The sequence below is a fragment of the Chlorocebus sabaeus genome, chromosome 9, assembly GCF_047675955.1.
Source record: "Chlorocebus sabaeus isolate Y175 chromosome 9, mChlSab1.0.hap1, whole genome shotgun sequence".
NCBI classification, from domain to species: Eukaryota; Metazoa; Chordata; class Mammalia; order Primates; family Cercopithecidae; genus Chlorocebus; species Chlorocebus sabaeus.
This window is the reverse complement of record NC_132912.1, coordinates 135,001,575-135,022,861: the sequence shown is the minus strand read 5'-3', so window position 1 is coordinate 135,022,861 and position 21,287 is coordinate 135,001,575. Positions and strand designations below refer to the sequence as shown.

General features: G+C 58.2%; 1 protein-coding gene across 6 annotated transcripts in view; it reads right to left on the bottom strand.

Moving 5' to 3' along the window:
- Positions 1 to 12,986: 12,986 nt before the first annotated feature.
- Positions 12,987 to 21,287, bottom strand: part of PWWP2B (PWWP domain containing 2B) — a 29,295-nt gene continuing 20,994 nt past the window's right edge. For 5 of the 6 annotated variants that reach the window (XM_073019476.1, XM_007964471.3, XM_007964473.3 and 2 more), the window contains exon 3: positions 13,330 to 13,437. The gene's annotated coding sequence lies outside the window, so the exon portion shown is untranslated. Of the gene's footprint in view, positions 13,438 to 21,287 lie in introns of all 6 variants that reach the window. The other variant, XM_007964469.3, reaches the window with a different exon arrangement.

The window sequence follows — 21,287 nt, the reverse complement described above, 5'->3', positions numbered from 1 at the left end:
CCAGGCCTCAGAGTGAACCTCAGGCCCTGCCCAGCTGGGTCCAGTCCCGGGGCCTGCACCTCCTAGATGGCCAGCCTGAGCTGCTGGGGGCCCAGGGACCTCAGCAGACAAGAATGACGGGTCCAGCCCCTGGGAAGGGGGTGCTATTGAGCCGCAGGAGGGGGCTGAACAGGGGTGGGGCGCAGTGGTGAGGTGGACAGAAAGCTTCAAGGAACATCCCATGATCTGAAGGCACCATCTTCCTTCCCGGGACCCCACCAGGCCTGCCGGCTTCAGAGGATCATGGCACCCTCACGCTCCGCAACGAGTCTGCGCTCAGCCCCCATGGCCCCTGCCAGCCTCTGCTATCCGTGGTGAAGGCAAGTTCACTGGAAGGCTCAGGGACCCTGGGGGTGGGCTGAGGGGAGCGGCAGTGTTGCTGGGGACACAGCTGCTTGGTGCTGGGTAGACAAGGTTGCCCACCAGGGACCCTCAGGCCCACAGAAACACACTCAGGACACATATGTGACACCCCAACATGCACACATGCTGACACGCATGTGCACACACATGCACGCAGAGACACCACGACACCTCCACACATGGATATGCAGACACACGTGTGCACACATACACAGATACACAGGCACCCCAACTCACACACACAGACACAGGCACCCCAACACACGCACACACAGACACAGGCACCCCAACTCACGCACACACAGACACAGGCACCCCAACACACGCACACACAGACACAGGCACCCCAACTCATGCACACACAGACACAGGCACCCCAACTCATGCACACACAGACACAGGCACCCCAACACACGCACACACAGACAGACACAGACACCCCAACACACGCACACACAGACACACACACAGACACAGGCACCCCAACTCACACACAGACAGACACAGGCACCCCAACACACGCACACACAGACACAGGCACCCCAACACACGCACACACAGACACAGGCACCCCAACACACGCACACACAGACAGACACAGGAACCCCAACACACGCACACACAGACAGACACAGGCACCCCAACACACGCACACACAGACACAGGCACCCCAACACTCACTGACACACACGCAAACATGCACCCCAACACACAGGCGCATGTGCACACATCACACAGACGCACACAGACCCCCACACTCACACTGACACGCATGTGCTCACACATGCACACACACACACACTGAGCTGCCTCAGACACAGACCCAGGACCCTCAGGCATGTGCCCTACAATGACCTACAAACACACAAGCTCTCAAGGGCACCCCACATGCACACACCACACTGACACACAACCCACGAACACGCCCCACACCCTCTGTGCTCCCTCACACACAGACACACACCTCCCACCTGGGTGTCCCCCGCCTGCACTTGCCTGGCAGCCTGCTGTGGTTTCCCTGGAAACGCTGTCACCATGGTGGCTTTGCAGAGCCTGGGGTGCAGCTCCAGTGCAAAGCCCACCCTGGGGCACAGGCAGCCAGTGGGCATGGACTGGATTCAGAAGAGACACCCAGTGGAGGGCTCGGGTGGAGGGGGGACAGGCCCTGAGAGGCACGATGGGGGCAGGGCGGCTCAATCCCACCAGACTCCCTGCAACTTGGCTGTGCCACCCCTGCCAGGTCCTGAGATGGGAGAAAGTGCAGCCCACCCTGCCCCTGCCTGCCCACGTCAGCAGTGCCCACAGGCAGAATCCCTTCCTGAGCCCCTTGCTCTCCTAGAGATAGCATGGGCCACAGGAGGAAGGAAGGAGCTGGGGAGAAGGTGGGGCCTGCAGCCTGGCTTGCTGGGGAGGAGGGGTGGATGGGGACCAAGAGCCAGGAATCCCAGCACAGTCAGGAGGAGCCGATGAGCCAGGGCAAGGGGTCAACACTGGAGCCTGATCTCCTGGGCAGGGTGCTGTCCTGGGCCCCGGCAGGGCCAGATGAGGGACTAAGTCCCAAGGCCCACCTCTGCCCTCCCAGGCACCCTGAGGTGTGGTCCCAGGGCCTCCCCACTCGAACGGAGGCCAGATAGGGCCGGCAGGTGGGAGCACCCAGGCATGCACTGGGTGTGCAGAGGGAGGGTCCATGCGGCCCCACATTTACCAGGCTGCAGGGACAGAGCACCGGGGCTGCCTCTAGGGCTCTTGGTGGGGCACGGGCTGTGCTGGGAGGCCCGGACATTAGGGAGGGAGGATGGGCTTGGAATGGGGACTATAAAAGGTCACAGTGGGGAGGTCCACTGACCCCTGTCCTTCTCATGGGGGTTCTCCAGCACACCCTGCTGTCACTGCCCCATCGGCCTGGAGCCAGGCTCCATTGTGGAGAGGGTAGTGGCCACCATGGAAGGGACGGGGACACTTAGAGGCTGAGCTGCTGGATGCAGGTTGACGTTTGAAGCCTGGCCTGATGGAGCTGGACTTTCCCTTGGGCGCTGGACAGGCCACCCTGCCTTCTGGCTCTGCTTCCCTCCTGCATCTGGTGCTGGGATTGATGGGTGGTCAGGGTGCCTGCTCTGAGCTAAGGCCTGACTGGCCCCAAATTCTGGGACCCACGCAGAGGGAAGGGGACATCTGTGGTCCTTGGAGGAAGGAGTCGAAACAATTGGGGCAGAAAATGGGATGAGTGGGCAAGGGCGGGAGAGCACATCTGAGAGTGCCCAGGGATGAGGAGTGAACAGGGACCCTGCGCAGCCGCTCCAGCCTGGACTGGAGCCCACCAGGGTACACTCCGAGGGCTGGTGGAGTGCCAGGGCCACACTGCTGAGGCTCCCCGTCCTCGAAATCCGCCTGGAGCCCTCCTACCTCTCCAAAGGCAGCATTCTCCTCTCCACTGAGCCTGCGTGTTCATCCGCACAGTCCCCATTTCCCAAGGCAGGGGGCCTGCGAGACAGGAGCCAGGCCAGGCCCACATCTGCTTCGCGTGGCTTGTTTGTGATGTGAGCTCACAGCTGTTCCTCCAGAAACACGCCTCAGCAGCCCAGCACCTTCCAGGGAGCCTTGCACACAGGCATGCCTGAGGAAGCTGTGAGGAGTGTGATGACAACAGCAATAATGACAAAAATGATGGCAATGGTGTGAGGATAATGAAGATGGTGGTGGTGAAGATGAGATGAAGATGATGGTGGTGGTGATGGTGATGGTAACAATGATGACAGTGATGGTGGTGATGAGGTGATGATGGTGGAGTGATGGTGATGAGATGAAGATGATGGTGGTGGTGATGGTGATGGTAACAATGATGACAGTGATGGTGGTGATGAGGTGATGATGGTGGAGTGATGGTGATGAGATGAAGATGATGGTGGTGGTGATGGTGATGGTAACAATGATGACAGTGATGGTGGTGATGAGGTGATGATGGTGGAGTGATGGTGATGAGATGAAGATGATGGTGGTGGTGATGGTGATGGTAACAATGATGACAGTGATGGTGGTGATGAGGTGATGATGGTGGAGTGATGGTGATGAGATGAAGATGATGGTGAGAATGGTGGTGATGATGACAGTGATAGTGATGGCGTGATGATGATGAGGATGATGGTGATCATGGCACACCTGAACTAACTTTTTGGGCCAGCAGCGCCCCCTGCCACGTGCTGGACGCCCCAGGCACCGGCAGGCTGTTGCTCCCCTGCTATCTCCCAACTCTCAGGCAGTAACTCAGTCATGGGAAGACACTGAAATGCAGCCGTCGTGCCTGGTGTGCGGTTGGGCATTGATTACATCTCCTTTTGCAAAGCCTAATCAACTTCTCCTAATTAACCTGTTTCCTGTCAATGTGAAATAATTGAATTCACTCAGAATTGGCTGTGCACATAGAGCCGTCAGAAGCCTATGTGGCTATTTGTAATGGTGGAGATTTTGCAAACAACATACCTTGTTTCGAAAACACATTTTCAATCCATGTGGGCATATATTCCTCTGATGCACAAGCTTTCCGTGCTTTCCTAGAGCAGGGCCCCTTCATTCATGGGGTCTGTGAACTTGAACAAGAAAAAACAACATCTCTATTTTACTAAGCTCTAACTGAAATCTGGCATTTCCTTCCATGAGGAATGTCAGCCATCCCAGGGCTTTATCTCTAATAGAAAACACAGGTGTGTTTGTATCACTTTGCAGTTGTTGCAGATTTTTCCAACTTGTCCGTACTCACCTCCACCCCTAAACATCAGGGGCTGCCAGACGCTGGGTTTTGTTATCCAGTGTGATGTGGAATGCAGCCACTGCCACCCCACACAGCTGCTTTGTTGATATTTTGACATCTGCTTCACTGTGGCTGTTTTCCTTGGTGGCCATATGTGTTTTTGTCCAAGTGAATCGATCACGAAATGGTAGCGCACAGGGGTTTCCAGGGCAGTGAAATGATGCCATACGACACTGCGATGGCGGACACACAGCGTCCGTCAGGCACGTGTCAAAACTGATGGAACTGCAGCCGTGGTCCCCAACCTTTTCGGCACAGGGACCGGCTTGATGAACGACATTTTCCTGTAGACCAGAGGCCGGGGGGATGACTGGGGATGAAACTGGCCCACCTCAGATTATCAGGCATTAGATTCTCATGAGGAGCTCAGAGCCTAGCTCCATGGCATGGGCAGTTCACGATAGGGCTCATGCTCATATGAGAAGCTAACGCTGCCACTGACCAGACAGGAGGCGGTGCTCAGGTGGTAACGCTTTGCCTGCTTGCCACTCACCTCCTGCTGTGTGGACTGGCAACCGTGCTGATGCAAATGACAAGCACAAGGGCACTGTGGGTGGGGTCGCAGGGAATGTGCTGTGCTCCCTGCTCCCTGCTCTGTAAACCAAAAACTGCTCTACAAAATAAAGTATATTCACTTTAAAAAAAACCTGTTAATTACGAAAAAAATTATCCCCATGTTGTCAAAGCGCCCCCTCCCCACCAGGAGCAGATGCTCTAGGGACAGCTGGCCCCGGCTCAGCCCAGCCGAGCCCCTTGCCAGCAGACACGCAGCCCACACCTGCCGGAACAGGGGAGCAGCACTGGCCTCTGTGTCCCGGAACAGGGTGGGTCGCCTGGGGCACCACAGCCCCCACCTCTATGACCTGGTACAGCCACCGGCAGTGAACACCTCCGGAGGTGGCCTGCAAGGACAGAACAGTCATGTCGTTGAAAGTGCAATTCAGCATCCACACGGCACATGCACGCACACACGTGGGTACACAGCATCCACACGGCACATGCACGCACACACGTGGGTACACAGCAGCCACATGGCACAGACCTGCACATGCATGGGTACACAGCATCCACACGGCACATGCACGCACACATGGGTACACGGTCGCACACGCGTGTCAGTATCAGCAAGCAGCCCCACTCCATGACAGGCCCAGCATGCTCCATTCCCAGTTTTGAGGATCTGAAATTCTTCCTTAACCTCAATGGTTTTCGTTCTGAACACACACGTGTTGTGTTTTGTTTTTTTCACAGTCATTAGATTCAGAGCAATTAAACCAAAAAGCTCATTTCTGGAAAGAGACAAAGTATTTTGAGTTTCCACATCGATATTCAACAGCGGCCTAACATTCTGCATATTGCCCTGGTGGGTAAAACGATTTCTACTCTCCATAAAGATGGACTCGGCCGCAAATCCCAAGAGAAAGAAAGACATTTTCTTGTGTAGAATCAGCGATAGTGTCTGCCTTACGTAGAGTTTGACAGTTTATTTTTCTTATTTTAAAATCTCAGAGCCAAATTCAGTTCGACAATCAAGCTCAATGATTAGTCGACTTTAGAGCTAATGTGTGTGAAGCTGGAATTTAACACATTAAACATTTCAGGGAAAAAGTGCGCAATATGAGACAGAAAGGCAGAGGCTTCCTCTAGAACTCAGCCTAGAGTGGTTATAGGAAAATGTGCCAATCAGCAGGGGCTTCATTCTCTCCAATGTGACAGCTCAGAACATTTGCAAAATCCATTTTGCTGGATGAGAAAGGAATACTGTGCCCCCCTTCCTGCAAAAACCAAGCCATGCAGAACAAAATTACAGGCCAGGTGGACGTGCCAGGGCCTGTATGGACAGTGCTAGATGGTGCAGAACCCACATGCTGGGTCCCTGTGTGCTCGCACCCATCCAGAGATGCCTTGGGGAGACAAACAGGACCTCAAATGCAGAGGGCTTGTCCAGGGAGCAGGTGAGGGGGAAACACAAACACAAGTGGGGCCTCCAGGGTGGCCCAGCTCAAGCCTGTCAAAGCATGCCTGCCTCGGCTCCAGGGCTTCCGGGACCCCACCACTGAATGCCCGGCCACCCCAGGCAGCGGACAGGCTGCGAGAATAGGCCTCAAGCCCTTGCTGATCTCGCCAGCCACAGAGGGACAAGCTCTGATGGGGTGGCAGAGCCCTACTCATCCCCTGGGCAGCCACTGGTTAGAGACACCCTGGATGCCTGGGTGCCCGAGCCAAGCCTCCCCTGGCGGCTGTGTGTGTCCCATTTGGAGTCCCCACCATGCGCACTGTCCTCTCCACAGATGCTCTGGTGGGTCGGGTGGTGGCCTACCAGGGTGGAGCAGGGGTCTCCCGAGACACCAGGGGTCTCCCGAGACACCAGGAAGCTCAGCACCTCACTCAGCACCTGCTTTTCAGGCTGAAGCTGGCAGCTGGACCACATCCACTTGCCTAGGACTGCAGAGCACCACCTGGCACCTTCCTGAAGATGACACACGTGATCATGACCCACAGGACCCAGTGGCTCCACCCCAGGGGTGAGCCTGAGAGAAGCAAAAACACACAGCCACACAGAGACTGCACGAAAGTTCACAGCAGTTTTATGCACAGCAGCCAAAAGGCAGAGACAGCCCACATGTCCGCAGACTGACACGGAATGCATGTTACACACAATCATAAATCACACACAACTGCATGTCACACAGAACGTGTGTTACACACAACTGTATCACACAGAACCGCACGTCATGCAGAGCTCATGTTACACACAATCGTATCTCACACAACCACACATCACACAGAACGTGTGTTACACGCAACTGTATCACACAGAACCGCACGTCATGCAGAGCTCATGTTACACACAATCGTATCTCACACAACCACACATCACACAGAACATGTGTTATACGCAACTGTATCTCACACAGAACCGCACGTCATACAGAGCACGTGTTACACACAATCGTATCTCACACAACCACATGTCACACAGAACACAGAACAGGGAAGTCCCCAGAGACGGAAGCAGATGAGGGACTGCTGAGGCCTGGGAGGAGGGTGACGGCTGAGAGCTGTAGGGTTTCTGAGGTGAGAAAAATGTTCTCAAAGGGCCCGTGGGGATGCTGCACATCTGTAATACGCTGAAAGCCATGGGTGTGTCCACTGGAAGGGGAGGAATAGTGTGATATGTGAGGTATGTCTCAAAGAAAACTGTTTTTTCAGAAAGATTTGTTTTCCGCCTCCCCCGAAGGCTTCCCAGACTCCTGTTGCTTGTCTCTGTCACGAACCCTCACCCCAAAATCACAGCGTGAACACCTCACATAAATCACTGGGACTGTTCTCTTTGTAGCAAACCACCATTCGGAGAAATTTATGCTTGAAACTGCTCCAAACGGATCAGGGTCCCAAGGGCTGGATGATCTTCACCGCGGCTGGTCCCTGAAAACATCCCTTGCGGCCTGCAGTGTGGAGTCTGCGTCAGCCTGTGCCGCCTGCCGAGACTGTCGTCTCTTGGGCTCCCATGGGGGCCGGGGGTTGGAGCAGGGCCAGGAGGGAGGGGGACGGACGGCTGGGAGAAGGACAGACACCCACACCTCAGTGACAGGCGACAGGCGTTGGCTTGAGCAGAGCCTCGGTGACCTGCCTAGATTTTCTTCCCCAAAGTAGACCCCAAAGCCTTCTCCTCCGTGTCGGAGACGTCCCCTCCTGCCGGGCTGCCAGGCCTCACGCAGCCTCGAGGCAGCTCTGCACCCAGCTCCCGGCTCCCACAGAGAGCCCCGCGGCTCCAGCCGCCGTGGCAGCTTCCACTGGACCCGTCTCCCAGCCATGCCCACCGCACCTACTGCGTGGCTCCCCAGAATCCTCCCCCGGGACCCCTCAGGCCCCACAGGCCTCCGTCTCCCCGTCCTCGCACCCCTCTGCTCTCTGTGGGCCTCCATGGGTCACCCCACTGCCCCGTTCATCTCCCCATCCTGGCACCCTCTGCCCTCCAAGGGTCACCCCCACCACCCCCTCATCTCTCAGGCCTTGTCCCTGCCTGGCGGTGGGTTGAGCACTCTGGGCCCACTCCTGGTCCTCCCAGCTCCCTTGGGGCGTCTCTTTCACCTCTGCAGCCCCTCCGGTACCCCTCTCCAGCCCCTCCAGTACCCCTCTCCAGCCCTCCAGTACCCCTCTCCAGCCCTCCAGTACCCCTCTCCAGCCCTCCGGTACCCTCTCCAGCTCTCCGGTACCCTCTCCAGCCCTCCGGTAACCCTCTCCAGCCCTCCAGTACCCTCTCCAGCCCTCCGGTACCCTCTCCAGCCCTCCGGTACCCCTCTCCAGCCCTCCGGTACCCTCTCCAGCCCTCCGGTACCCCTCTCCAGCCCTCCGGTACCCTCTCCAGCTCTCCGGTACCCCTCTCCAGCCCTCCGGTACCCCTCTCCAGCCCTCCGGTACCCCTCTCCAGCCCCTCCAGCTGTGGACACTGACCGCTGCCTGGCTATGGGGCTCCTAGGGCAAGCCCCTCAGGCTCCAGGCCTTCAGCCCTGGCCCTGCAGCCACAGCCAGGAAGGAAGGAAGCCCCCACTGCTCTGCCCCTTCAAGGGGTCAGCGGTGCCCGCACAGGGAAGCTCTCCTGCCTCTCTTGGTGATCAGGGAATTGGCTGCCCTGGGTGAGGCCCTCAGGCCTCGCCTGCCTCTCTCTGCGGAGAAAAGGCCATGGTAGCAGCAGGCGGGGCTGGGGCTAAAAATAACTGCTGGGGCAGAGGCTGGCTGGTGAGGCCTCCACGGGGCGGGGGCAGGAAGGGAGACTGGCCCTGGGACAGCCTCAGCCGGAGCCCAGGGGCGGTGGCCCTGAAGGCCGAGCAGGAGGGCCACTGACCTGACCTCCCCACGCAGAGAAGCTGGGCAGGGAGCAGGAAGTCCATCTGGGGTCAGAGCGGTGCAGCCCCCCCAGCTGCAGCCCCTACTTCCAGCCGGGTATTGAGCGGCTTGAAGCTCCTTGGGGCACAAAGGAGCTTAACCCTCCTGAGCAGATGACGGCACCCTCAGGCCAGGGCAGGGCCCCATCTGCGTCGGCCTCTCCAGAGTGCACCCTTCCCATGGCTGGGGGTGGGGCTGGGACTGCTGGGTGCAGGGCGCCCAGCGGGAGAGCCCAGCCCTGCCACGGCTCCTCCCTCAGTGTCCATGAGGAGATGCCCCTGACCACAGGCAGCTGTTGGCACCTCAGACCTAGGGCAGGAAGGGGAGGGAGCCCCCGGCCACAGGAAGCCATGGAAGGGTGAGCTGGGCACAGAGCTTCCAGGGTGGCACAAGGCCAGGTCTGCAGAGCAAACATCTGTTAATGCCCAGAAAACTCACCCAGGAAGAAATACGCAAAAGGCCCACAGGGTGGGAGACTGCGGGAGATTCTAATTTTGTTTTTTTGTTTTTCTTTATTTTGCTTTTCTTTTTTTTTTAAACCACCACCAGGGGTTATTTGATCATCAAAGAAACAGAAAACCCTTGCTGAAAAGGGAAGCACTGGCTGGGCTCCAGCCACGGGGCCGTCCAGCCAGGATTTGGAAGGGTCCTGGGCTTTGGGGTCCAGGAGCCAGCCGTGGTCCCCGAGGTCTCAGCCACCCCAGCTGTAATGCAAAGTGCGCACTCCCAGTGAGGACTCCTCCCCAGCCATCTCACCACCACCCAGCAAGGCCAGGGCTGCGGGGCTTACGCTGTGGGAAACCCAGGCAAGGAGGCCACGCAGAGGCCCTGGCCCAGCCCACACAGCCAGGCCACAGAGCTGGAGCCCAGGGCGACCTAGGCTCTGTCCCCAGAAGTCAGGCCAGGACTCCAGTCCCCGGAGCCCCACACAGGCCTTGACTCCCTCTCCAGGGCCACTCCAGGGTCCCCCTAGAAGGTGGGCAGGGGGTTGTGGGCAGGGCCTCCGGGAGATGGGATCAGCAGAAACGGGGCCACCTGGGGCAGGACCTGCAGCAACAGGAGGAAGAAGACGACGAAGAGGAAGAAGAGGAAGACGGCTGCAGAGCAGCACCCCAGGCCACGCCCCCACTGCATCCACCCCAGCTCTGCTGCCCCAGGCCACGCTCCCACTGCGTCCACCCCAGCTCTGCCGCCCCAGGCCACGACAGCCCCTGCATCCACCCCAGCACCCACGCCAGCCCCTGCTTCCAGCTCTGCCTGGAGTGGGTTGGAAGTGTGACCCTCGGAGGTAGGGATTGGGGCTCAGGCCGGGACCAGTGAGTGACAGAAAACAGACCCTGCTCCCTGCACCTGCCACCCCGTGTCCTCCCACATGGCCTGGTCCATGTCGAACACGATGACAGCTGGCCTCTGCAGAGGAGGGACGGCAGCCCTGGTGGAGACGGGATGCTGGTGACCCTGTCGGGCTGGTGGTGCCAGTAGTGCCTTCCCTGCTCCTGGAGGAGTTGCCCTGGGCCCCCGGCACAGCAGCTACTGGGGCCACACACACCCCCCAACCCCGAAGCCCTTTTGAAGGCTAAAGGGCCAGAGCCCTCTCCATGACAAACCCTGGGAAGATGGCCGGGGTGGCTCCGTTCTGAGCAACGACATCTTACCAGGTGGGATGCTCGGGAGGCTGGACTCAGAGCAGGGGAGACCCAGAGCAAGAGGGGCCCAGGACCAGCCCGGGCAGCCCTGCTGAGGCCCCAACTACCCCTGCCGCACACCCTACTTTGCTCCCAGGACCTCATACTGACTAGGGTTGGCTCCCCAAGGGCCCCTCCCCCAGAAGACCCCTCCTCCAGGCCCCTCCCCCAGAAGAACCCTCCTCCAGGCCCCTCCCCCAGGTGCTCCTGCCCTAGAAGATCCCTTCTCCAGACTTCCTCCCCCAGGTGCCTCCTCCCCCAAGGCTCCCCCAGGTGCCCCTCCCTCAGGTGTTCCGCTCCCAGGTGTCCCCTGGTCCCCTCCAATAGGGGGACGAAACCCTGGTCCCAGAACAGGGCCTTCCCAGCAGGAATTCCTTCCTCAGCTCAGCCTTCCTGGGGAGCCCATGGGTGGAAGGGCGGGGATTCACGACCTGGGCCAGCCCGGCCTGACCACTGGGCACTGGCAATCGGGGAGCCCACCTCCCTGGGCCTCCGCTCCTCACCCGATGAAAGCCCCACCCGTGCCTCGCAGGGTCTCAGGGTTGAAGGGCAAGGGCTGGGGCTGGGCTTGGGGAGGAGCTACAGGCTGTGGCGTCAGTCCTGGCCTCAGGCTCGAAGGCGGTCCCAGTCCCGTTGCTGTCACCTGCAGGGGCTGAGCTCTAGTCGCAGGCTGGGCAGCTGGGAGTGAATGTGCCCAGGGCCACACGGGTCTTTTGTCCCGGGGGTGTGGCCTGCTCCTTCCATTGGACACACACATTTCTTGAAGCAGTGCCACACTTTACGAAGGCCCTGCCACGTCTCTGCCTCGGCTCTTCCCTCAAATCCAGGCATCACGCCAAGCAGCCCGTCAGGCAGGGGTAGCCCCTGGGCACCAGAGCTCAGAGGGACGAGATGCCCAGCCCTGAGGGCCAGGGCCCTGACTGCTGCACCCATGTGGGCAGGGCCGAGGAGGGAGGAGGGGAGGGGAGGTAGGAGGAGAGGGGAGTGGGGAGGGGAGGGGAGGGGGGGAGGGGAGGGGAAGGGGGAGGGAAGGGGGAGCTGCTCTCAGTCCTCTCAAGTCCCGGCTCTGCTCTCCTGGGGTCATGCGAGCCCCTCCCTGGATTTTCAAAGGCTTCCCAGGACCCTTGGGCCTGGAGGGCTTCAGGAGGATGAGCCCGGCCCCTCCGGGAGGAAGTGATTCTGGGTGATTCTGTTGGAGAAAAGGGCTCTGCTGCTACAAACCAGTTTGAAAATCATGCCCCACCTTGCAAGTCAGGTCCAGAACCACAGGGAACCATGAGGGTTGTTCCTTCCTGTGCCCCGGAGAGGACCCTGCAGGTGCATGCTGCCCTCCCCCAACCCCCTCCCCCAGACGATCCTTGCTGAGGGCAGTGATGCCTTTAGAGCGCAGAATGTTCTAGCAAAACCAGGAACAAGCAAAGCCACCATCATCATCTCTGAGATGTCCCTTGGTTCTGAAAGAGCAAACCAAGAAACAAGGGATGAGAAGTTTCACTCCAGGAAACGAGCAAAGCTCCTGCGTGCAGAGCACCGCCTCTCCGGGAAATCCCAGCGTCGGCTGGAAAGCCAGCAGGGAGGTCTGGAGACGGGGACTCCGCCCACAGCCCTCCTGGGGCTCAGGGTGGTGGCTGGCATTCCCCCTCCTGGAGGCAGCGAGATGCAGCCGGTGGGGGCATCACCCCAACCCGTGCGACATGGGCCCCGCACAGCAGTGCCCAGGGGACTCGGGCCCCGTCAGCCCCGACGGGGACACACGCATGAGTGTGAACCGTGGCCGCACAGATTACAACTTCAACAACTACGACATACATTTCTTTTTTTTTTACATTTAAACAAAGAAAGAGCAGATTAATTTTTTTCTTTTCTTTCTTTATTCTTTTTGGTCTTTAAAGTGACAAAAAGGAGGAAAAGGAACACGCTCTTATAAAACAGAGCAAGTTTCTTTTCCTTGTACTGTTGAAGCCTGGTTTTCCAGGGGCGGCCCTTGGCCTCCTCCACACAGTACTGGTCACTCGTAGCAGCATCTGGGGGACAGGTGGCCTTGCAGGCCGGGTGCTGGGTGCCTAGCGGGCCCCACGCTCTGGGATGAACTCGGAGCGGGAGATGGTGGGTAGGTCCCCCAGCTCTCAAGTGCACAGAGACCCCGCACCCAAGGGCTGGGGAAGAACCCCACACGTGCAATTCAGGTTTTTCTGAAGCCTGCGGGAGACCAAGCTGAGTCTGTGAGACGGCTGCCTCCAGGACACTGCGAGGCGGGCACAGCTGCCCACACCAGCCGCTGGGCGAGGCCGGGGCACCAGGCCTGGTTCCTCCATGGGACCCCAGCAGGCGAGGCAGCAGGCGAGGCCGGGGCGGCAGGCCCAGTTCCTCCATGTAACCCCAGCACGTGAGGCAGCAGCAGCCAGCAAGTCATGAGTCCTGACTGCCTCACGAGCCAGGGCAGCCACAGGCTGAGTGGCAGGAAGAAATACACTCGGTGAGCCGCCGGACTCAGGGCCATCCCTTCCCTGAACACACTGCTGGTCCCCGGGGACCTCACACCAGGCCGACCACCATGCCCAGCAGGCTCCGCACACAGCCGGCCAGAAGGCTCCCGGGTCCCTGAACGCAGGTCGGAAGCTCCAGGACAGCAGGTGCGCCCTCATTGTCGGTGACCTTGGGGAAAGCAGAAAGAGGCAGAGGTTTAACTCAGGGTCAAGTACAGGGAACCAGCCCTTCAAGGTCTGAGCACCAGGCCAGGGTGCCCCAGAGGGTCTGAGGCTCACCTGGAACCCCCAGCACCCCCCAGCTCCCACCGGCCCTCCTTCCCTCAGTGCCCACAGCCCAGCCATGCTGGGGGAGAGTGCAGAGTCTTCCATGCTTGGGGGCTCAGACCACAGGACTCGCCCTGAAGTCCCGCAGTCCACAGGCCCAACACGCAGAGCCATAGAGAAGCCAGCGAGCCTGGAGCCTTGTGGCCTCTTGGTGGGGGCTGATGGCCATGCCTGTGCCAGGCTCATGGTGTGGAAGGACCCCCATGCCTAACTCTGAGGACCCTCGTCTCGCACTGACGGCCCCGTGGACACCTGAGCCTGGGGGTGTCCCAGGGTGGGGAGGGAGGGCTAGACCCTGAGAGGAAAACCCTTTCCCAGATCTGTGTGGAGCCCCAGGGGTCAACCCTGCTTCCATCGCCCCCCACCTGAGCCCACGCAGGCCCTGGACAGCCACCTCAAGCAGAGAGACCTGGCGGGGACAGACGGTCCCCTCAGCCCCACAACCCAGGGCCAACCCTGGGTCCTGAAGAAAGCAGCCCCCCAGATCCAACAAACAGAAGGCCAGACACTGTCAGCCCCAGTTCTCCACCAGTTGGTGGGTGGAGAGCACAGGGACGGGGAAGGGAGCAGAGCCTGCAGAGCCCAGGGCACACGGGACCACGCCAGCCCCGCCACTCCTCCTGCCAGGAGGAAGGCGCCCCATGGGCCCTGCCTGACCACAGCAGGGCAGGAAGGACCTGCCCCTGTCCCAGCCCCACCGAGAGACCGCTGCCACTTCCAGTGCTGCACTCGTGGAAGCCCTGAGCTGCCACGGGAGAAACTGCAAGTGCCCTGAGACCACCATGCTGTGAGGAAGCCCAGCGGCACGTGGGAAGGCCTGGAGGGCACCTGCAGGCGTGTGCTGTGTGAGAGTGTGAGGGGGTGTGTGTGAGCGTGAGTGTGAGAGGGGCTTCTTTCTCCTCACGCTGGGCATTCCTGAGTGACAACACTAAACAATGTGAAGACCAAGCACCAAGCTGGGATCAACGCTGCAGAGGAGAAAGGGCCAGCAGCGTCTATAATCCTCTACGTGGATGGGCTACAATCATTAATATAAACACCAAGTCTTAAGTTAACCAAACATTGTCAGTGTGTGAGTGGATGTGTGTGTATGTGATTGTGTGAGTGGATGTGTGTGAGAGTGGATGTGTTTGTGAGGGGATGTGTGTGTGAGTGAGTGGATGTGTGTGTGTACGTAAGAGTGTGAGTGGATGTGTGTGTGTACATAAGAGTGTGAGTAGATGTGTGTGTGTATATAAGAGTGTGAGTGGATGTGTGTGTGTAAGAGTGGATGTGTGCGTGAGTGGATGAGAGTGTGTGAGTGGATGAGAGTGTGTGAGTGGATGTGTGTGTGTGAGTGGATGTGTGTGAGTGTGCGTGAGTGGATGTGAGTGTGAGTGGATGTGTGTGAGAGTGTGAGTGGATGTGAGTGTGTGAGTGGATGTGTGTGTGTACGTAAGAGTGTGAGTGGATGTGTGTAAGAGTGGATGTGTGCGTGAGTGGATGTGTGTGAGTGGAAGTGTGTGAGTGTGTGAATGGATGTGTGTGAGTGTGACTGTGTGAGAGTGTGACTGTGAGAGTGGATGTGTGAGTGTGTGAGTGGATGTGTGTGATACTGTGAGAGGGTGTGTATGAGAGTGTGAGTGGATGTGTGTGGATATGTGAGAGTAAATGAGTGTGTGTGAATGGATGTGTGCATGTGAGTGGATGTGTGTGTGAGTGGATGGGTGTGATAGTGTGAGTGGGTGTGTGTAGATGTGTGTGAGTGGATATGTGAGTGTGTGAGTGGATGTGAGAGTGTGTGAGTGGATGGTGTGATTGGGTGAGTGGATGTGAGTGTGTGAGTGGATGTAAGAGAATGTGTGAGTGGATGTGTGTGTGTGAGTGGATGTGAGTGGGTGTGATTGTGTGAGTGGGTGTGTGTGAGTGGATGTGTGTGAGTGGATATGTGAGTGTGTGAGTGGATGTAAGAGAGTGTGTGTGTGAGTGGATGTGTGTGTGAGTGGATGTGTGTGATAGTGTGAGAGGGTGTGTATGAGTGTGAGTGGATGTGTGAGTGGATATGTGTGTATAAATGTGTGTGTGAATGTGTGAGTGGATGTGTGAGAGGAGTGTGAGTGGTGTGAGTGGATATGTGTGTGTAAATATGTGAATGTGTGTGTGTGAGAGTGGATGTGTGCATGTGAGTGGGTATGTGTGTGGGAGAGTGGATGTGTGTGTGAGTGGATGTGTGTGTGTGTGAGAGAGTGGATGTGTGCATGAGAGTGAGTGGGTATGTGTGAGAGAGTGGATGTGTGTGAGTGGATGTGTGAGAGTGGATGTGTGAGAGTGAGTGGATGTGTGTGTGTGTGAGAGTGGATGTGTGCATGAGAGTGGGTATGTGTGTGAGAGAGTGGATGTGTGTGTGTGTGAGAGTGGATGTGTGGGAGTGGATGTGTGTGTGAGAGTGTGTGAGTGGGTGTGTGTGAGTGGGTGTGTGGATGTGTGTGTGAGAGGTGTGTGAGTGGATATGTGTGTGTGAATGTGTGTGAGTGGATGTGTGAGAGTGTGTGAGTGGGTGAGTGGATGTGTGTGTGGCAAACAGGAGAGATAGCCACTTCATCTTCCATAGAAAAAGCCCGTAACTAACGTCTAAATAGAGAACTCAAGGATCAAGCAGCAGAAGTACATCGTCTAGAAATACGAAGGTGAATTCTTGTCATTACATACTGCATGTGACCACTCTACTTTTAAAAATTGAACATATATAGTAAGACTGACACAAACACAAGTTAAAGAGAAGTTGCATTTTGGACCATCTCCCAGTCACGTCCGAGGGGGCACAGGAGGCTGAGGGTCTCCAGAGAGAACCAACACAGCCCCGAGCAGTGGAGGCCCTGGCTCTCCCCACGCTGGCCCCTAGGCAGCCCCTCCGCTCGGGTGTGCAGACGCCCAGGACCCACCCTGTGCCTCCCTCTAGGGAGCCAGTGCAGGGGCAGCGGGCGGGGCTCAAGGAATCCTCTGCCAAGGCCCAGCCTGGCCTGGGGGGTACGTCTGCCTCCCCAGGCCTTCCAGCACAAGGCCACACCAGGCCCAGAGAAGACCCCAGGGTAGGAGGGATGAGGGAGACCCCGGGACATTTCCTCCCAGCTGCCCTCAGCTGAGTTCAGCTCAGTGACATCGACGTCCCAGAGCTACGGTTCCTTGGAGCACACGGCGGTGAGGTGCCAGGCGGTGGCCGGGAAGGGGTGCCTGTGCCCTGCCTCTGTCTGCATGGGCCACCATCCCAAAGGTCAGAAGAGGCCACCGGTTGCAATCACAGCACATCACACACAAACAGGCTCAGTCCCTCGCTTGGTGGCCGCCGCCCCCAGGTATCCCAGGCTCGGGGAGGTGACCTGACCCCATACAGGAGCCTGACTTTGGGGTGCACAGGAGGATCCCCATTTCCTGACCTCTTGTGTCCTAGCTGCCCTGGGGGCTCCATCACAACCTCCTCGCCCAGAGCAGCCCCAGCCCCAGGCCCCATCCCAGGAAGCACCCCCAGGGTCGGGGGAAGCTCTGGAGTGTCACAGACATCATGCATTCTCTGCTGTCTCCCGAAGGGCTCACACCACGCTGCTGCGTGTGGCAGGGACTGGACTCTTGCCACAACACACACCAGAAAGACCTTGTAGGGGCCCGGCTTGGGAGACCCTCCAACCCCAGGAAAGCTGGCTGCCCAGTCAAACGGAGGGACAGAGGCTGCCAGCCCCAGTTCTCCACCAGCCAACAGGCAGAGAGGGAGGGGACAGGGAAGGGAGTGGAGCCTGCAGAGCCCAGGGCGCAGGGGAGGATGCCAGCCCTGCCGCTCCTCCTGCCAGAAAGGGGGTGCCCCATGGGCCCTGCCTGACCACAGCAGGGCAGGAGGGATGTGCCCCCATCCCAGCCCCGCTGAGAGGTCGCTGGAGGGACCTGCCCACAGCAGGTCCTTCCCTGCTTTCAGAAGCTCCTGGCTTTCCCGGGCTCACGAATGCACCCCTGTGAGCTCTGCCTCTGTCTCCACAAGGTCTTCTCCGTGTGTCTCCAAGTCTTTGCGCCCAAATTTCCCTCTTCTCATCCGGGCACCAATCATTGGATTTAGGACCCACCCTGATCCAGTACGACCTCATCTTAACTTCATTCCACCTGCAGTGACCCTATTTCCAAATAAGGTCCCATTCACAGGGACTAGGGTGGACCTGAACGTGTCGTTTGGGGGACATGAGTCAACCTACTACCCCACCCCAAGATGAAGCAATGGAGACCTGGCGGGCAGCACCGTCCCAGGGCCCAGGACAGCACTGTGCACTCTGGCACTCGCAGCAGGGACGTCTGTTCAAGCTGTGTGTGTGCAGGTGTGTAGGTACAGGAGTGTGCATGCGTCCAGGTACAGGAGTCCACAAGCATGAGCAGGTGCAGTACAGAGGTGTGGGCACGTGTTCATGCGTGTGCATGTGCGTGCGTGTCCATGCATGTGTGTGTTCATGTGTGCATGTGCATGTGTGTGCATTCATGTGTGTGCATGCATGTGCGTGTGCATACATGTGCATGTGTGTGCGTGATCATGTGTGTGCATGTGTGTTCGTGTGTGCATGTGTGTTCACGCGTGTGCTTGCATGTGCGTGTGCATCTGTGGTCATGCTAAGCAAGAACAAGCAAAAAGCCAGGATCCCACAGAAGTGGAGGACTCTGATGCTTCAGGATCCGAGAGATGAGTGAAAAGCAGAAGATGGACTAAATCCACAGACAGGCCGCTGACCACTGAGATGCCACGAGCCAGCGAGGGTGGCAGGAGAGGGTCCTGTCCCTGGAAGACAGCCTGGGGTGCAAGCAGCATCCGCGCAGTCGGTCAAGGTGCACGTGCCTCACAGTCCCACAGAGCCCAGGAGGCTCTCAGAGGCCCCACGGACACGGTCCCCAGCCCAACACCAGCTGAGACCTGCCAGGGGCACCAACAATGACTCCTAAACAGAACCAGGCATCAGCGCCTCCAAACCATGAGGCTTCACTTTCTCAGTCCTGGAATAACTTCCTCCGACCCCACAGATTCCGTACGGGAAGCTGAACAGTTCCCTGTGAGAAATGTTCGCCAGGATTACAGCGGTCACACAAACGCATTCCTACAAATACCGTTTTCCATTTCTCAGAAGGAAGAGGCAGCTGTGATAAGGCAGCCTGAGCCACCCGCTGCACAGCTGACAGGGAGGAGGACCCGACCCTAGAATTGCAGCGGCTCCACCTATGCGTCCTGCCCCCGGGGGGTCCCTCCCAAACTTCTAGTGAGTCACCAGGGACTGTGTGCACCACGGGTCAGGAGGAGGGCTGTTTGGGGGATCCGCAGAGGCTACAGCAGGTGCAGTGGCACTAGTGGGGTCCCTGCCATGCCTGGAACCTGCTCTGTCCACCCCTTCTAATGCAGCATTTTAGGATTTGAAAGAGGCTCAAATCAAAGGCAACTATGCTTCCTTGAAAAGAAACACAGTCCCGGGAGGTCATTAAAACTGTCCAAGTCCTTCTCCATCAACAACAGCACAACCTTTGGAAATGTCAGTAAACATCCATCAGCCACTATCCTCATTAGGAAAATGCGTAACGGGCCTTGGGAGGAAACAGCCTGGACCGGCCCTTTGTCCCGAACAGCAGCAGTGGCTTTCGCAAGGGCCTTCCCTCTCCCGGCTGCAGAAACACGGACTCCAAGGCAGGAGCAGCACTGGCCACTCCTCACATCTCTCCTACCTTCCTGGCGTGGCCCTCGCTCATGGAGCTGAGCTCAGCTGCTCCACGTCGCTGAGGCCTCGAGGACATGAGGCGTCCTCAGGAACCTGGAGGCCTTGGGGCCCCACCTGCCTGGGAGCCCGCAGAGCCCTCACCTGGACATGGGGTTGGAGTCTCGCACTCACCTACCTCTCTCCCACCCCACTGTCTCTGAGGCCCCAAGGACACCAGCACCTCCCTGCCTGGGCCACACCTTCTCCATGGTGAGAAAGCTGGTGGCTCACACCCTCCCCACAGCTTGTTGGAGAAAAGACTGGGACAGCCAGAGTCCCCCGAGGGAGTTGGGTGTATCCCACAGCTCTGCGCATCACAAGGAGGCGAGGGGCGGGGAGAAGAAGCCAGCGTGGGGCCCTGCTTAGGCTGGGAGCCTGGAAGGACGACCGGGCCCTGCCCAGATGTGGCCACGGGAAGGCCGGGGAGACCAGGACGGGAGCAGACCTGGGGCCGCGGAGGTGCCCACAGAATCCTATCACAGCAGATTTTAAAAAACGAGGAGTCTCTAAAAATAGAAAGTGAATGAAACGAAGATGCCTAAGTGTGTTCCGAGGTCATGACTTTGCCACAGAGAGAGGGGTGTGACACACAGCCCAAAGGGCCAGACCCCGGGACAAAAAGACGGGCTGGGCGAGCTCAGGCATTCGCTCGTACTACCCACCAGGATGCCTGCGGGCACCATCCTTGGTGGGTGGTGTCAGGGTGCTTTTCTTCCTAAACCATCATACTGTATCATAATAGTACTATATATATTATTCTCAGTAATATGTGACATTATATTGTTATATTTTAAACATTTTACACACCTATATTAAATGTTGATATACACATGTTAACCTTTACATCTATAAAATTGATCATGTTAACATTAAGAGTCAAGATTTCTGGCATCAGACACAAAAGTGAATCCTAGCTGTGTCGACTGCAAATGTTTCGAAACAGCAGCGGCCCCAGGAGCAGGCAGCAGGAAGCAGGCTCCCAGGAACGCGGCTGCCTCAGGCCTGAGCCAGAAAATGCACAGAGTGAGCCCAGATGACGTGGCACGGCGGGGGCAAAGCCGCCAGCAGGCTGCTGTGGTCACCACAGGACACGGACGCTGGCCTCTGTCAGCTGACCCAAGATGGCACCGTCTGAGCACGGACAGAATAGCGCTTGGATGGATCGAACCTGACTGGGTATGTCAGTAAGCACGTGCGCTTTTATGAGACCCACGCTCAGGAGGGACTCCTCGACCTCACTGGAAGGGGCTGGGGAACCAGCCCCCGCATCTGTCCTGGCCTCCGTAAGAACTCTGCAAGCGGGGGGTGGCTGCAAGTCTTGGTGCAGTGCCACTAAAAGCTGGTAAGGAAAGAGGGTTTTTTGCAAGAATTCCAGTGAGTAAATGAAGACCAGGGCCAGCACCTCATAATCCCTCAGGAAAGAGCAAATCTTAAAGTGATCACCGACGGTGGGCGGAGCCCCAGGGTGAAAACCCAGGTGAACCTGAACGGATTAGGCTGACAACCCCAAGCCCACAGCCAACCCCAGGGTCTCCAGGAGAGAACAGTCTCCTGCCGGGCAGGAGCCCCCACTGCCCCTGAAGGGGTTCTGACGAGAGAACGAGCCCCATGGCGTGGAGGAAGTCCCACCCCCTCCACTCCCAATCCTCTGACACGGGGCACATGCTGTGTCCAAGGTGTCGAAGCCCGGTGAGGTCAGGGGCGAGGATTTGGAGCTGGAGGTGAGACCCAGGAAGCAACTAAGACGCCTGGCAACAGGTCCACATGGCATTAGGGCATCTCACCGGGGGTGGGCGCAATGCTTGGCTTTGAAGGCACGGATGGGCAGGGGCCTCCAGCAGCATCCCCCGACACTGGGAAAGTCCCCCAAGTCCTAGGCACCTGACCCCCCGAGAAGCAACTCCAAACTCCCCGGCACCTGCCCGCCTGTCCCCCCAACACAGCC